General features: G+C 43.6%; 1 long non-coding RNA gene across 3 annotated transcripts in view; it reads right to left on the bottom strand.

The window, feature by feature from the left end:
- The window catches only part of LOC144316325 (uncharacterized), a 53,353-nt gene extending 40,517 nt beyond the window's left edge, over window positions 1-12,836 (bottom strand). For all 3 annotated transcript variants that reach the window (XR_013382214.1, XR_013382215.1, XR_013382216.1), the window contains exon 1: window positions 12,750-12,836. This is a non-coding gene — a long non-coding RNA (uncharacterized LOC144316325). The remainder of the gene's footprint in view (window positions 1-12,749) is intronic.
- Between the last annotated feature and the right edge of the window lie 1,880 nt (window positions 12,837-14,716).

The raw sequence follows: 14,716 nt of genomic DNA, 5'->3' as shown, positions 1-14,716 counted from the left end.
CACATGAGGGCTGGCTGCCCTTAGTGGGTTTTACAAATGACAGAGCAGGCTCAGAGAGGTAGGGTGACTTGCTCAAGGAGGATAGCTAGCAAGTTGTCACATCATGACTGAAATCAATTCCTTAAGTCAGTCTGACCCCAAGCAGGACTTAACATCACTTTGCCATGCAGTGAATCAAGTTCAGGTTTAAGGTTCCCTCAAGCAGAAATGACCAAACCCGACTAATCATCAGAATTGCCTGGGATGCTCATAAAAGAATGCAGATCCCTAGGTACCATTCTTGGAGACTGATTCAGTAGGTCTAGATGAGACAAAAAAATCTGTATTTTTAAAATCCTCTTTTGAGTCTTGTGATCAACCAGGTGTGGGGAAGTCAGCTTTAGGACACATGGCCAGCTGCCCTCCAAAGTGTCCGACCTTGTAGGTGGCTTAATTCATTACTTCCTTGTCCTATGAAGCCATTTTTATTTCTGGTGCCTTCCTCACCTTCGGGCTCAGCATTTCAGTCCACACATCAAATATTTATGGAATGCCCTACTGTGAGCAGGACACACTTGCTCTAAGAGACCAATAACTTATGGCCCCTGGGATAGCTGTGTTCACAGCCCAGAGGTGGGTATATGTGCAAGCTTCTGGAAGCATGTTTCTTTGTAAAGGCTTTAAGCGTTTTGCATGTATCTCTTGTGTTATCTGTTGCCCCAGAAATCAAGGGCCAGTCCCCTTTGTGCTTTCACAACACCCCATACAAACTAATGACACCTAGTGCATGGCCCCATGGTTAGTAAAAATGCTTGATAGCATTTTTGGGTTTGAACAAAATGGAAAATTCCTTCTTTAGAAGGAATTAAGCAATCACTAGTTGGGGATTTCTGGCCTGGCCCATGTAGGTTCTTACCTGAGTTTTCTATCTTTTAATATACAGCAACCCAGCCTTCTTCTTCCTAATTATCCCTCCCAATCCCATCCCATGCATAGATCCAATGAGTTTGGACAGAGGCTAGGAAAGAGGCTGAGAAGCAACATGGCACTGCAGTGATTCTGACCTCTAGCTCCACATTAGCCTCACAGAGGGAGTTCCTAAAATACATTAATGCTTGCATCCCTCCAAAGTCCAATGAAATGAAAACTCTGCAGGTGGGATCTGGGGAAAGATTTTTCATTTTGTTTTTTACTTATTAATTTATTTTTTTAGAGTGAAGGGGCAGAGGGAGAAAGAGAGAGAATCTTAAGCAGGCTCCACACCTAGTGTGAAGCCCAATGCAGGGCTGGATCTCACAACCCTGAGTCAGTCAGGTGTTTAATCAACTGAGCTACCCAGATGCCCTCAAAGTTTTATTATTTTTTTTTCTTAAGATCCCCAGGTGATTCTATTGTGTAATACATTGAGAAGCCCTGTTGTAGCAGAGGAGAACTGGACCAGGAATTGGGAGGATATCTGGGGTCACCTGTATGACATTTACACATGGCTGTCCCTGGCTGAGCTTCCCTAACACCTGTACAAGAAGGATGCTGGACTAGATTTCTCATGGACTAGTCTCTCTATTTTCAGCTGCCACATTCTAAGTTTTAATGGTCTGGGGTCAGCTTACATGAAGAGGGAGGGTTGGGTGGGGAATAGCAGCAGAGACCTTGTTTCTTTTTAAGGGCCAGATGCACAGAGGGAGGCAGACAGCAAGAGGGAAAGAACAGGAGCTGGATGCTAATTGGAAAGGATAAGGGACATGTCGAGTTGTCAGTTTCACTCGCGGGGACCTGGTCTGTGAATGCTGGAGCAGCACTGGTGGATCACAGGAAAGATCTTGGGCATGCCAGCGTCTGTCCTCTCTCCTATCTGTCTATCTGTCGGCATGCTATTCCATAGCAGAGGGCCTCTGTTTGTTTTCTTTAGGACAATTAAGTCTTTCTAAGTCTCCCTTAGCAGAGCCTATGATTGAAAGTGACAATTGAAGTCTACCCTATTTAAAAGCCGCCACTTTGTATTAGCAGAAGGATCAGCTCAGGTTGGAAGATATTTTACTGAGGCATTTTAAAACTTGATCACAGAGAAATGAACAGGTGTATGGAAGCAGGGGCAGGGTAGGATGTACAGAAAAGTTGGAGAAGAAGTGACAGGGCTTCACTCTTAGTTTAGAAGGCAGCTCCGAACAGAGCAAACCCAATGCTCTCCTTCAAAAGGGCAAAGTAAAATGGAACACTGGGCAAGGAGGAGGTGACTTTGGGTGGTGTGAACAGCTCTGACTGAGGGGACCCAAGGGCCAATAGAGTAGAGGACTGTGAGCATCAGTCCATTGCTGATTTAGACCTCAGCCCTCAACTTAAAGCAAAATATTCTCAATGTCTTCGTTCCTTCTTCCTCATGAAGACCATTCTTCCTACACGTGCAGTTCCTTTCTTTCCTCTCCATTCCTCAGACAAAACTGCTGTGAGACATTTGTAGAATGCCTACTGTATGACAGGCACCATCCTGAGCACTCTAGGAGACAGAATGGTAACCAACAAGTAGATTCGCATGTGACTAGTGCGAAGGGCAGGTAACTTACAGCATTGTGGGTATAGGGCACTCATCAACCTGGAGAGTGAAGAGGGACGCTTAAGCTGATTTTTGCATTTGGAAGAGGAAAAAGAGAACGGCATACACAAAGGTATGGAGGCCCCAGTTCTGCATGTTCCATTCAGGGAATTGAATGTGTTTCAATATAGCCGGAAGAGAAGTAGAAGGAAAGCTAAAGAGGAAGACAGGAGGCAAATCACAAACGATGGTATAGGTTTAGTTGAGTGAGGAATTTATCTGAAAGCTAAAAGAAGCCATTGAAAGGCTTCAGAGAAGAATATACAATTAAATGTATATTTTAGAAAGATCATTTCAGGAGCAAAATATAAGAGATAGAAGATTGGTCAAAGGAAAAATAAGTCTATCACACACTAAAAAATAGAGGGCTACTCCAATGGCTTTTTGGAGTTTTCCAGGGCATACTGAAACCATGGAACATAGGAAGCTAGTTTCTCCTTGTACTGAGAATCTTTCCCTCTCCTTGAGTTTCTAGGTCTGGACATGAGGTAAGACACCTGGTCAGAATTTATATAGATGGTGCTTCTAAGAGTGCCTGACCTGACCTTGACCTTGAGTGCATGCCAATTTCATGCTCAGGCACTGCACTTGCCAGGGATATGCCTTCAATTTGTACAGTCAAACCCTCATCACTTCCAGCTTCTAACACCCACTGCAGTTTCTCTAGTCTGAGCATTGCTAGTCTGTCTTATTCTCAGCTGACTGACAGATTCACCTCTTCTTTCTCTTCAGCAATGATTAGATCTACCAACAGTGAAAATCTAAGTGGCTTCTAGAGAAGCAATGGAATCCATTGTTGTTTAGAATCCAGTGTGGTTTAGACACACATTGTCTCATTGTGTGTTCCCCAGAGAAAATTTCACTTAGCTACTCCTACCTTATTCTGCAGTCCCCTGGCAGATGGGAATTCAAAGCAATTTTTCTAATCAGGAATAACGGTACAGGACATCTCACTGGGCTGCTGATCCATGGTTATGAATATAGCATATGAATCCCAGTTGCTGTCAACCCTGCACAAGAGCTTCTAAATCAGAATCACATGGAAGCTTTAGTTTTTTATGGCTTTGGGTCCATGAAAAATTCTTGCAGGCTCTCTCATGCATAACTCTCTCTGCCCAGAGTTTGTCCATCCCTTTATACTTGCTATGGAGATGCCTTTTAGTCATCCTGGTACTGCATCCTAGCAGGTTTCTCTTGGATCTGATAAAAGATAATGTGTTTTGTCTGTATCAGTATTTCCACAGCCTGAATGTTTGCTGACCCACACTAGCGTCCAAGGAACTGGGTCTCCTGGCAACCAGGGGAGTAAAAAGAACTCCTTGAATTGGTCTGAGCATACCTGACACCAATATCCTTTCTCTTTCTCTTTCTCTCTCTCTCTCTTTTTAAAATTTCTTTACTTATTTGAGAAAGAGAGATAGAGAGTGCACACAAGCAGAGGGAAGGGGAAAGAATCTCAAACAGACTCCCCACTGAGTGTGGAACCTGAGGAGGGGCTTGATCTCGCAACTCTGAGATCATGACCTGAGCCAAACTCAAGAGTCCAATGCCTAATCAACTGAGCCACTCAGGCACCCCCACCAATATCCTCTTTCAAATGAAAGGACTTACTAAGAAATCAAATATCTGTATAAAAATCAGTCTGACCCATTATTTCTAGGGAGATTTTTTTTCCCCTTTTAGATTTTGTAAACTTACATGATTACATAAGTCTAGTTCTTTTTCTGAAAAGTTCTTTACGTAACTATATTCTTCCCCAAATTATAATTTTAAGCTTAACATGGTCTCTTCAAGGTGCCTATGATTTTTCACAAAAGTCTTCATGGCTCATAATTGGGCTAACATTTACATTTTTTTACTTGTAAGTTTAGCATTCAGGGATTCATATATTCTCAGCATCAACTTAGGATAATCATTCTGTCAGGTATAGGTGATTATGGCACCCTAACTAAGTCCAGAATTCTAGATGACATTTCCTCAGATTATAACTTTATGTAACTATGAACCATGTGGTCTCATCCCATTGGGTTACTGCTGTTTAAAAAAAAAAATCAACAAGCAAATTATTTCAGAATAACTCAAGTTTTCTACTTGTATTTTTGAACATTTTGTCTTTTTCGTTCACTATTATATCTCCAACATCTAATAAGATAATGACTGATATGTACTAAATACACAATAATATTTTGTTAAGTGAATACATTGACCATACGAATTTACACCCCCCCCCCGCCCCTTGTCCTCTTTTATCCACTTTCCCATTTACAAGAGCTCCTCCAGAGATTTTTTTTACCCCAAACTTCATCCCTGGCCCTTGCCCATTTCAGCCTTAAAAGATAGGAGAGGAAAAAGAATGAATGGGCCCAGCCAGAGGAAAGGCAGGCAATACTTTTTGAGTTGTCAGAGGAAAGGCAGGAGACACTAACAACAAGAGTTGTTTTGTCTCATCATATAGAGATCGGCTCAGAGTCACTGACGAGTTTTTAGTGGGTCTCTTTTAGGAGAATGATTGTGAGTTTGAAGACCTGCCCCACTCAGTCCAGCATATGTTAGTTAACTGATTCTTTGTAGAGATAGTCTTCCCAAGGGCAAGTTGTTATGGAGTCTTTCCTCTATGCCACACAGCTGGGTGCTGATGGGATAAGAAATTATAGAAAACAAAAATTTTTGTTTTCTATCATAGAAATCATCATAGAAAACATCATAGAAAACAAACATCATAGAAAACAAAAATTCTCTTTTTTTCTGTTTTAAAGGGGTAAATAAAGGCAGAAGAGAAAAACATATATAACCTGGAATTTGGGCACCCTCTTGAGTTTTCCTAGCATAATTTGACCCCAAACTCTCTCTGGCATTATTGACATCTCGGTTCTAACATCATGATGGAAATATTCCAGGTAGAGAAGTTAGAAGGAGGAAAGACCTCTAGAAGCACGAGGCAGAAAATCAGGAAATGAGATTGAAGTTGTACATAAGAGAATGGTCTCGGAGGTCCACAGGCAACTGGTGGGGGTTATGATAAGATTTAAGATAACAAAAGTCTTCAACTCGGGAAGTGCCACGGTCAGACCTGCGTTTAAATGGATTTTTAAAAAAATTTGGTGGCTCTATAGAGGATGGATTTGAGAAGAATAAGATTAGAGGTAAGGAGATCAGTTGGGAGAATGCTTCATGTTAATGGAAAAGGGATAATGACCTGAACTAGAACTGGGGTAGGAAAGACAGAGAGGATGGGGTAGATTTGAGAGGTTCTTTTAGAAGGCACAACTAACAGGACTTCAAGTTTGTTGGCATTTGGATGGAGCAACAGGGATTCCCATGGTTCTGGCCTGGTAATGGGGTGGATGGAAATGCCAGCAACTGAGATTGAAAATGGTCAAAGGAATGCTGTTTGGAGACGAGATGATGAGTTTGTCATTAGGTATGTTGAGAGGTTCATCTGGGTAAAAGAATCTAGCCCACTTGTTGACTATGCAAATCTGAAGCTGAAGGGAAAGTTTTGGGCTATAAATAGTGATTTACATGTGGTAGTTGAGACACACAGACTGGATAAGGTCAGAAGACAAGAGAGAGTAGGATAAAACTGTAGAATACCTATATTTCATGAGAGACTAGAAGAGGTCTCCACTCAGGAGATGAAGTTGTAACAAATCAGAGGGATGTGATGAAGGCCAAATGGGTATGCCATCACAGAAGCTAAGGTAATCTAAAATTTTAAGAAAAATGGCATTTTTAATGTGTTACTTCAGTTAGGAAGTATGATAAAGATTTGAGTTTGGTAATTAATATTTTCTAATGACTTTGGCAAGAGCACTTTCAGTAAAGTAGTGAAGGGGCCGCCAGACTGAAATTAGTTTGAGAAAGAGAGGGAGCTACAGAAATTGATGCTTCGAGTACAGACAAGTCTTTCAGGAAGTAGATGAGAGGGAGAAGAAAGAGACTGGGTTGTGGCCATCTTTGTATGGAAGATTTTAATTTGCTCTTGTTATAGGATGAGATATGTTGAACATGTGCACAGGCTGAAAGGAAGGTTTACCCATAGAGGAAGAGGTTGAGAATGGCTAATGGGACAAGGTCTTGAAGATGTTGGAGAGGGTGGAGTCAAGAGCATCCTGGTGAGCCTTGAAGAAGAGGGATTCTTCATCCTTTGATACTAGGTTGGGTGTGCTTAAAGATACTGGTATAGATAGAGATATGGGGTGGAAAGTTGTGGGCCATCACCCTTGCCAGCCTCAATTTTCTTAATGAAGAAAAAATAATTTAATTGGAATGGAGTGTGGTGGAAGGCTCAGATTCTAACCCCCCCTTCTCTGGGCTTTTCCGTCAAAGGTGCCAACAGTTAGTATAAATTGCTCATTCCTGGGGGCAGAGCAAGGCCCCATCCATTGTCCTCATTAAGCCCCACAGCTTCCTGAGAGTGAATAGTACAGAGGATCAGAATCCACAATACTGTTGAGTAAACCTGGCCAAGCTAGGGACCTGCCCAAGGTCACAGAGGGAGAGAAGAGAAGTGCTGGAACTGGAAGCTGCTCTCCCTGCCCCGTCCCTCAGCCAACCGACAAGTGACAAGCGGGAGGGAAGAAGGGATGTGCATGATTCAGTGGGACCATCCCCACCACAAACGAGGTGAAATCAGAAGAGCAGGTGCACTCCATGGCTTCCAGGTCAGTCCTCGCCTGGCAGGTGCAGCCCAGGTGCAGATGTTTGCAAACACAGCCAGGCCCCCATTCCAGGCTGGGGGAGGGTGGAAGCCACTCACTCTTCATTGTTATGCTTGGCTCTTCTTGCGGAGGGAATCTTTGCTGTCTGTTCCTGAGAGCAAGGAGGCTTTGATTCTGGAGGAGCGGTGCTTCTGACTTTCATCTCTCACAAATCAGGTCTTTGCACACTCCCAAGAGAACATTTTACATTTTAAAGGCTCAGAGCTGGCTGTCTCTTTTGCTCACCTGTGGAGCTGCTCTTCCCCTCACAGGCTCATCCTTCCAGCAAAACGGGCCCCTGGGCAACTTGTCCAGGACAGTCAGTGAAAACAGGCTGCCCAAGAGGGCTTCTGAGCGAAGAGCAACCGAGCTAGCGGCAGCCCAGATCATAGACTGACACAACCCCACCCATGGCTTGGGGCTTAGTGGGGCATCCACAGTTAAGGGCAGAAGAATCTGAATAACACAAACTGGGAAGCCTTGCTCACCTGTGAACAGCACGGAGGTCTTTTCAAAGCACTTGCAACACTCTGCCACTGAGGCTTCATAGCCTCTGCGGGGGGTGGGCTGGGTGGGTAATGATGCAACCTCCCTGGGGCAGGTGACAAAGCTAAAACTGGGACCAATTTTGGATTGGGAAGATCCAAGATTACAACACACACCTTTAGATTTCTTACCCTGAACCCTGTCAATCATTCCAGAGATCTTGTAGGTAGAGCCAGAAGACTCCGAAAACGTTTTCCACGGCCAGGACAGCCAGGCTAGAGAAGAGTGCCAGCCTCCCAAGGTTACAGACCATATAGCTACAGAACCCTGGACATGGTAGTTAGAAGAAGTTAACTCTGACTCTCTCATGTATCATCAGTTGAGATCTTGAACAAGTGACATAACCTTTCTGAACTGCTTCTGTAATAAAACCTGTCTGCCTGCATCATAGGGAAAATTGAATAAGGTAAATTATTTGAAATTCCTCTGTGAATTGTTAAGTGCTCCAAGCAAGTAAGTAATTATTTATCTTCATTCTTATTTCTCTCTGGAATCTTATTTGAGTCAGCCTGGGATCACTGGGGTCAAGAGTCTCTCCAGTTTGTCTTCAAGCTAGGCCAGGGACACAATCTCCTCTGCATCCACCTTCCGTGTTTCTTGGACAAGCACTGCTTCCTACTGTTCTTTGTTTATCCTAAGGATGTTGGAGGTGCAACGGATGAACCCCAACTGTGATGAGAAATCCATATCTCCAGGTGCCCAGGGCAGCACTCCTTCCACTATATACACATTAAGAAAAATGCCTTCTCCTTCCCACCCACACCCAGCACCCTCACTAGGTCCTCCTGGGCTGAAAAAAAATTCTGCAATTGTAAGCCGGCAATTGAGCTCAACTTGGAAGGGCGCAGAGAACTGGTTAGTAAACAAAAGTGATTTTCCTTAATCAGTGCTGGTCACACGTGAGAGCTGGAACTGTACGAGTTCCACCTGCTACTTTCTAATCCTCCTCACACACACCCGCTTTCTACCCTCTAGGGACCTTGGCCCAGCCCTCCCCAACTCTCTGTCTTCCACCTGTTGCTGTGATTTCTTTGGTGGCAGACAGAGGAAAGGGCCTCCCAGAAACTAAACACTGGCCAAGGGCGGAGCCAGCTTCCCTCTCCTACCTGGGAAAGCTGGCCCTGCCTGGGGGAGTCCTCCCTAACTGGAATTACCTGCAGCTCCTTTATAGGCACTAACTTATAGCCATAATAAAAAGTCCTCTTCCCAATACCATTCCAAGGAAACATCAACTTACTGAAACTAAGTTTTAGCCTCGATATATGTGGGGCTCACTGTATGTGAGACTATGCATTCATCACCCTGGCTATTTGGACCTAGCAGTCCAATCTAGTTACAATTCTCTGTACACACCCTACTTATTCCTGTCTCCTGTCTCTGCTGATGGTAGTCCCTTGCCTCAAACACACTCTGATATTTATAAATCTTTTTCACTTAGCATTTCAAAAAGCTTTCATGTCTGTGATCTCATCCAATTGGATCATATCATGATCCTCAGAGCAACCCAGAGGGTTTTGTTATTACTATTATTTAAATTATTATTCTGTTATATTTGAGGAACTGAGGCTCAGAGAGGCTCAATGACTTGTTCAAAGTCACATCAGTAGTTACATCGAGAGCTGGGACTACAACAAGGACTTCATGACCCCCTCTCCTGGGGCTTCTTCACTGCCCCATGCTGTGTCCCTTTCACCACTGAAACATCTACCTAGGGATGCCTCCAGGAGCTTCCCCCAACTCTGCTTCCAAGATAACTTGTGCCTAAGTTATAATACCCCAATTTTTCCCAGTCTCCACCCCCTAAGATCATGTGATTTTAGTGGGACTGATCTCGTCCCTTGGGTCGTTGGTGAACCATGATCAGAACTGGCCAGTCCAAGTAGTACATCTCCCTGACCATAGAGATTAGTTCAGAGAGAACACGTGACCAAATCCAGCACAGTGAGATGCAAGCCCAAGTCTTCTGCTGGAGTTGTCTGAGAAGAGACTTTCTGCTGAGATTTCTAAATCTGTGAAACGTAAGCTTGCAGTTGTAGGGCCACCACTGCCTGAGAATAAAGCTGACCAAGAAAAACACAAAGCAAAGCAAGCCATTGCTCAAGCCATTGGGGTCTGTCATGTATGAAGCCAGTTTGAGCTGGTTGCCTGAAGCTGGTTTCAGTTCGGTTTCTGTCACCTGTATTAAAAAACAGCCTTGACCAATTTGCCCATCCCCTTGGAAAATCCTCCATTTATTTCTTGCTTCTACATCCCCTTATAATAGTCTGGTTACATGTTACTCTGGATTAAAATATTGTCAATATTATGTGTTCTAGTTCTTCCACTTTATTATTACAAGTAGTTCGAGGAGGGGAAGTGTTCTTTTCTTTTACCTGTGCAGTGGAAAGAGCACCGGTTTTGGACTCAGAAAACCTGGTATGAGTCCTCCCTTTGCTACAAGCTGAATGGTCTCGAATGGATAACTTCATTTTCTTGAAACTTATTTTTTTTAATCTGTAAGAGTTAAAAAAACACTTCCCTTTCAGGCTTATAATGAGGATCAAATGAGGTAAAGTATATAAAAAAGTCCTTCTCAAACTTTTTAAAAATTAGATGATGTTCCAAGATAAGAAATTATGGAAATCAGTGTCTGGCATGTAATAAACACCATAAAAGTCTCTGGTAAATTAAAAAATAAATAAAAATAATTATTGAACACAGCTTTTGTGTGTTGATGTTCTCTGCTTGGATTCTTTGCTTTAGGAAAAGGGTTAATGGCAAATTGGGAACAGAGCATTTGGATGCTCGAGTGATTTTTAAATTTTTTTTTTTTTTTGCAAATTTGTCATAGAGGACCTCAATGGGGGCATCTATCACCAGGTAAGAGAAGATGTATCCTTAAGGGTGGGAGAGAGGGGCAAGAAGACAAAGCATGTCTTCATTTCTTTGTCTTTCATTTGCATTGAGACCACACACAAGGCTGGCCCAAGCACCATCTCTGAGTAGGAGCCCATGTTGGAGGGAAGGAAGACTAGGGGGTGTCTACCATCTTAGTCCATAGAGACTCACTGTGGTCCCCCAGTTTCAACCATTTGCCAGCTCTCTCTATCAAGAAAAAGTACAGCAAAGTGAGATCAGCTTAGGACACTGCCCTCTGGAAGACATTCATGCGTTTCAACAATAGCCTTTTTGCAGACCTTCTTTGGAGGCCACAAATCTTTTGCACACTCATATGAGGGAATGTGTAGTAGCTTTAGCTCCTTATTGGTTCCAGCTGAGAAAGAACTCCTGGGTTGGAAACTGAGGTCAGTGTAGTTCAAAAGCAAGCTCTTGGCAACCTTGACCTTTTTAGATTCCTGGCCACTCACCCAAGTGAACTTCACCCAGAGAATTTGAAAATGCCCTGAGGAAATAGTTGTTTGTTAAATCATTTTGTGTGGAGGATCAGGAGAACTGAGTATGTGAACTTGGCATCATGTCATGAATTTCCTTTTTCTTTTTTTCTTTTGCTACTAATTTCAAGCACTTATCTCTGGTAGACCCCATAATGAGTACATAACATGTGATATATCATTTAATTCTCCACTTACCTCTTTGAGTTTCTATTATTCCCCCATTATGGAGAGGTTTAAATAACTCACAGAAGGCCTCATTGTTAGTAAGTGGCAAAGCTGGGTCTTAAGTCCAAGTTTATTTCATTCTTGGATCTGAGTTCTTCTTGCCTACCTTCCCTCCCTCCATCTATTCTGAGAATCTATGGTGTCTGCATCTCTTCCTAAACACCTGGCACTTGATTGAATACATGTATATATTATATAATGCCACAAACTCCTTGAAGTTAGGGATTGAACACTATTTTCCTCTGCATTTCTCACACATGAAAACCACAGGGAAATATGCCACACACTGGTAGGAGGTGGATGAATGGAGCCATGTGGAGCTAGAGAGAAATATCCTAGAGTCTCAGGCCTCAAGAACTGGACAATTAGCATGAGAAACAAAACATCTATGAGAAACTGACATTTATAATAAGAAAGTCCCCACTACCGCCATGATTATCCGACAAGTGAATGATAAACCCATGAAGTGTTCATTCTCACAGAGAGATAGATGTCTTTGGGCTGGTTCACACTGTAACATCGCTATCTGCATTTTGGGGTTCTGACTCCCCAGTTAGCTTCTTCTGCTCAGGCTCCCAGGGAGTCTCTGGGAAGCAGTGACTTCCAATGCATCCAGGCCCTGTAACCCAGGCCTTTGAGGGGAAGATGCTGAGTAAGTGCTAGTTTATGATGATTGATGATCACTCCCAGATTACTCTCAGCCTGTGTGTGGCCCTAAGTTCCTCAATTTTCATTTAATTAGCTTCCCCCTTTCTTCAGCTTCTCCCAGGAAAAGCAAGCTCTTGTCGCTTCTAAGAAATTCTTTGCCAGTTCCCACCCTTTTAGAAGACACCCTGTGGAACATGGAGGACCCAGAGAGGAAGTAGTTCTCTCTCCGTCTAAGTCTGATTGCCCAGTTCCCTCCTACTTCCTCCTCCCCAATCTCAGTTCAAGGCCACCTCTGGTAGTCTTGGCTATATCCTACCTGAGACAGTCTTCCAACTCCCAGGTGTCATAAATATCGCTCATATCACTTCTTTCATTTTATTGGCCTGGTTGAACTTCTCCTTCCTCAGCCCCCACCCTCCTTATTCTATCTCTGATTCTCTGATCTCTCAGTCTCCACAGCTGGGAACCTCCCGGGTTGCACTTCTAACATGCCCAGAGGTAAATCAATTTGGTTTTACCTCTCTCAGATAAGGAGCAAGCAGGAAGGAATAACTTAGCTACTCATGTTCTCAAAACTTACTGGAAAATGGGGAAGTTGCTAGGCCTGATTAGTGAAGATTGACTCCCTCTGATGTTGTCCTTCTCAGAGAACTATCCTGACTACTCCTTAAACTCTTCCAAACTCACATTTCTGAAGGCATATGTGGTACATGTGGATTCAGGATCCAGGCCCAGCATAACTGCGGAGTAGAATTTTCTCAGAGGTCCCTTGCCTCCTCATTTCACACACACAATGATCCAGACACCACATCACAATTGCCACCTGCTCTGTAGTGAGCCTCCCCGGCCTGTTAGAGAAAACACACTTGCAGAAAGCTGGGAACTTTTCCAGCACTATGGTCTATTTTCCCCTCTAACTAATGTTCCTTTTTTTTTTTTTTTTTCCTTTCATTTTTTGGGGAAGAGAGAGAGAATAGGAATGCTGGAGAGAAGGGGATTACAACGGGATTCATCATTTTGTGGTTGAATCTAAGTAATATTTCACAGCAATGCTGCATTGTGTGTTGAAGACTCTTCACTGAATGTTCATCTTTCTCTTCAAGGCTCCTGGCAACAGTCAGAGGAGGGCTCCCACACTAACCTGAAGCTCCTCTCTTAACCTCTGGATTTTAGAGGTGGAGCCGAGTCAACGCCTTACACCAATGGCTGGATGCTGGGCTAGAATAGAGGAATAATCAATCTCTGGGTCCCCCCCAAGGTTCCTTCCCTTTTTTACCTCTCTTTCATGTTCAGTGCTTCCTCAGTAGCCTCTGGCTGCTGGCTGGAAGGGCAGGCTCCAACCATACACCTGGTGCTACCACGAAGTGGTTTTCTACCTTTTAGATCTCCTTTCTGTAGGGTCTTCTGAAGGTCCCTGTTCTCACACTGGGCTACCATGATTCTACTGTTCAATGCAATTCCACTCTATTAAGGTCAGGATTGCATTTATTGGGCCCAGTTAATGCTGGGCTGTGTAAGGCAAGAACCTAACTTCTCAGAGCTTGGGTTTCCTCACTTGCAAATTGTGAATTAGATCAGAGGTCCTCTAATTCCTCTGCATATGAGAATTGCTGGAGAGTTTTTCAGAAGCTGCTTCACATCTCAGCTCCCAGGGATTCTATCACCACATTTCTGTAGCAAGGCCCAGGAGTCTACTTTTTAAACAAACCTCATTTTGGTGCAGATCTTCTGGAGAACACCTTTTGAGAAGCATCGGGTGATGCAATCTCCAAGCTGAATGTCTATTAATCAACATATAGGTTGGAGCCCCTCCTGTGACCATGAGGCAGAACCCTGTAGAAGGCAAAAGCCTATTAATTAGCCCTACAGGAAAAAGAGGGTTGGGGTTTTTGCTTAGACATTTTCCCTAAAGGGGAATCAACATGGAGTTTGAACTTCTTGCACAGAAAGAGTAGGTGGCTGCCAGCCAGTGTGAAGTTCTATGTGTCGATGATAGCTAATCTCTTCCCTCAAGTATTTTTCTAGATCAAACCTCTTTGAGTTTTGAATGCTTCAAGAATCCTTAGATTTCAATTCAATGTCACCTGGAATAGGTTATTAACCAACAGTAACCGAACAGCTCTGATAGAAGCTAAAAGATGTATTTTTGGGGGGTGGAGCTGGGGGAAGAACATTGACAATACATACTCTGTGCATGTATGTGCAGGACTCAGGGAAGCCACAGGTTTGGTCTGCAAAACTGTGGCATTAAGAGACATGTAGAACAAAGGGGTCAAGCCAGCCAAGGACTGGGGGATCACTGAGTTCCGAGGTAGGCAGCCTTCTCAGGGCCCCAAATGGAGCCTTTAACTCCTACCCTTGCTGTGTGGTCCAGGGGCAGGAGAACAGTCTTCTGGGACATAGTTACCTTTAGACTTTCCTGAATGGTTCTCCTTCTTGTGCTACAGCTTGTCATTTCCAAGCAGCTATTCTGCAAGGGATCTTCCCTAGGCCTGTCCTCTGGCCTCTTACTTCTTTCCCTGCATCAAACACACCCACACCCACACCCACACCCACACCCACCCACACACACACTTGCTCTTGTGCTGTGTTCTTCCTGTGCTACCTTTGCACTGATTGGAATGTCTCATGGTCATCCATTGCTTTCAAAATCC

Source organism: Canis aureus, chromosome 6 (genome assembly GCF_053574225.1).
Source record: "Canis aureus isolate CA01 chromosome 6, VMU_Caureus_v.1.0, whole genome shotgun sequence".
Classification (NCBI taxonomy): domain Eukaryota; kingdom Metazoa; phylum Chordata; class Mammalia; order Carnivora; family Canidae; genus Canis; species Canis aureus.
Note: the sequence above shows the minus strand (reverse complement) of the source record. Positions and strands in the feature narration are given on the sequence as shown.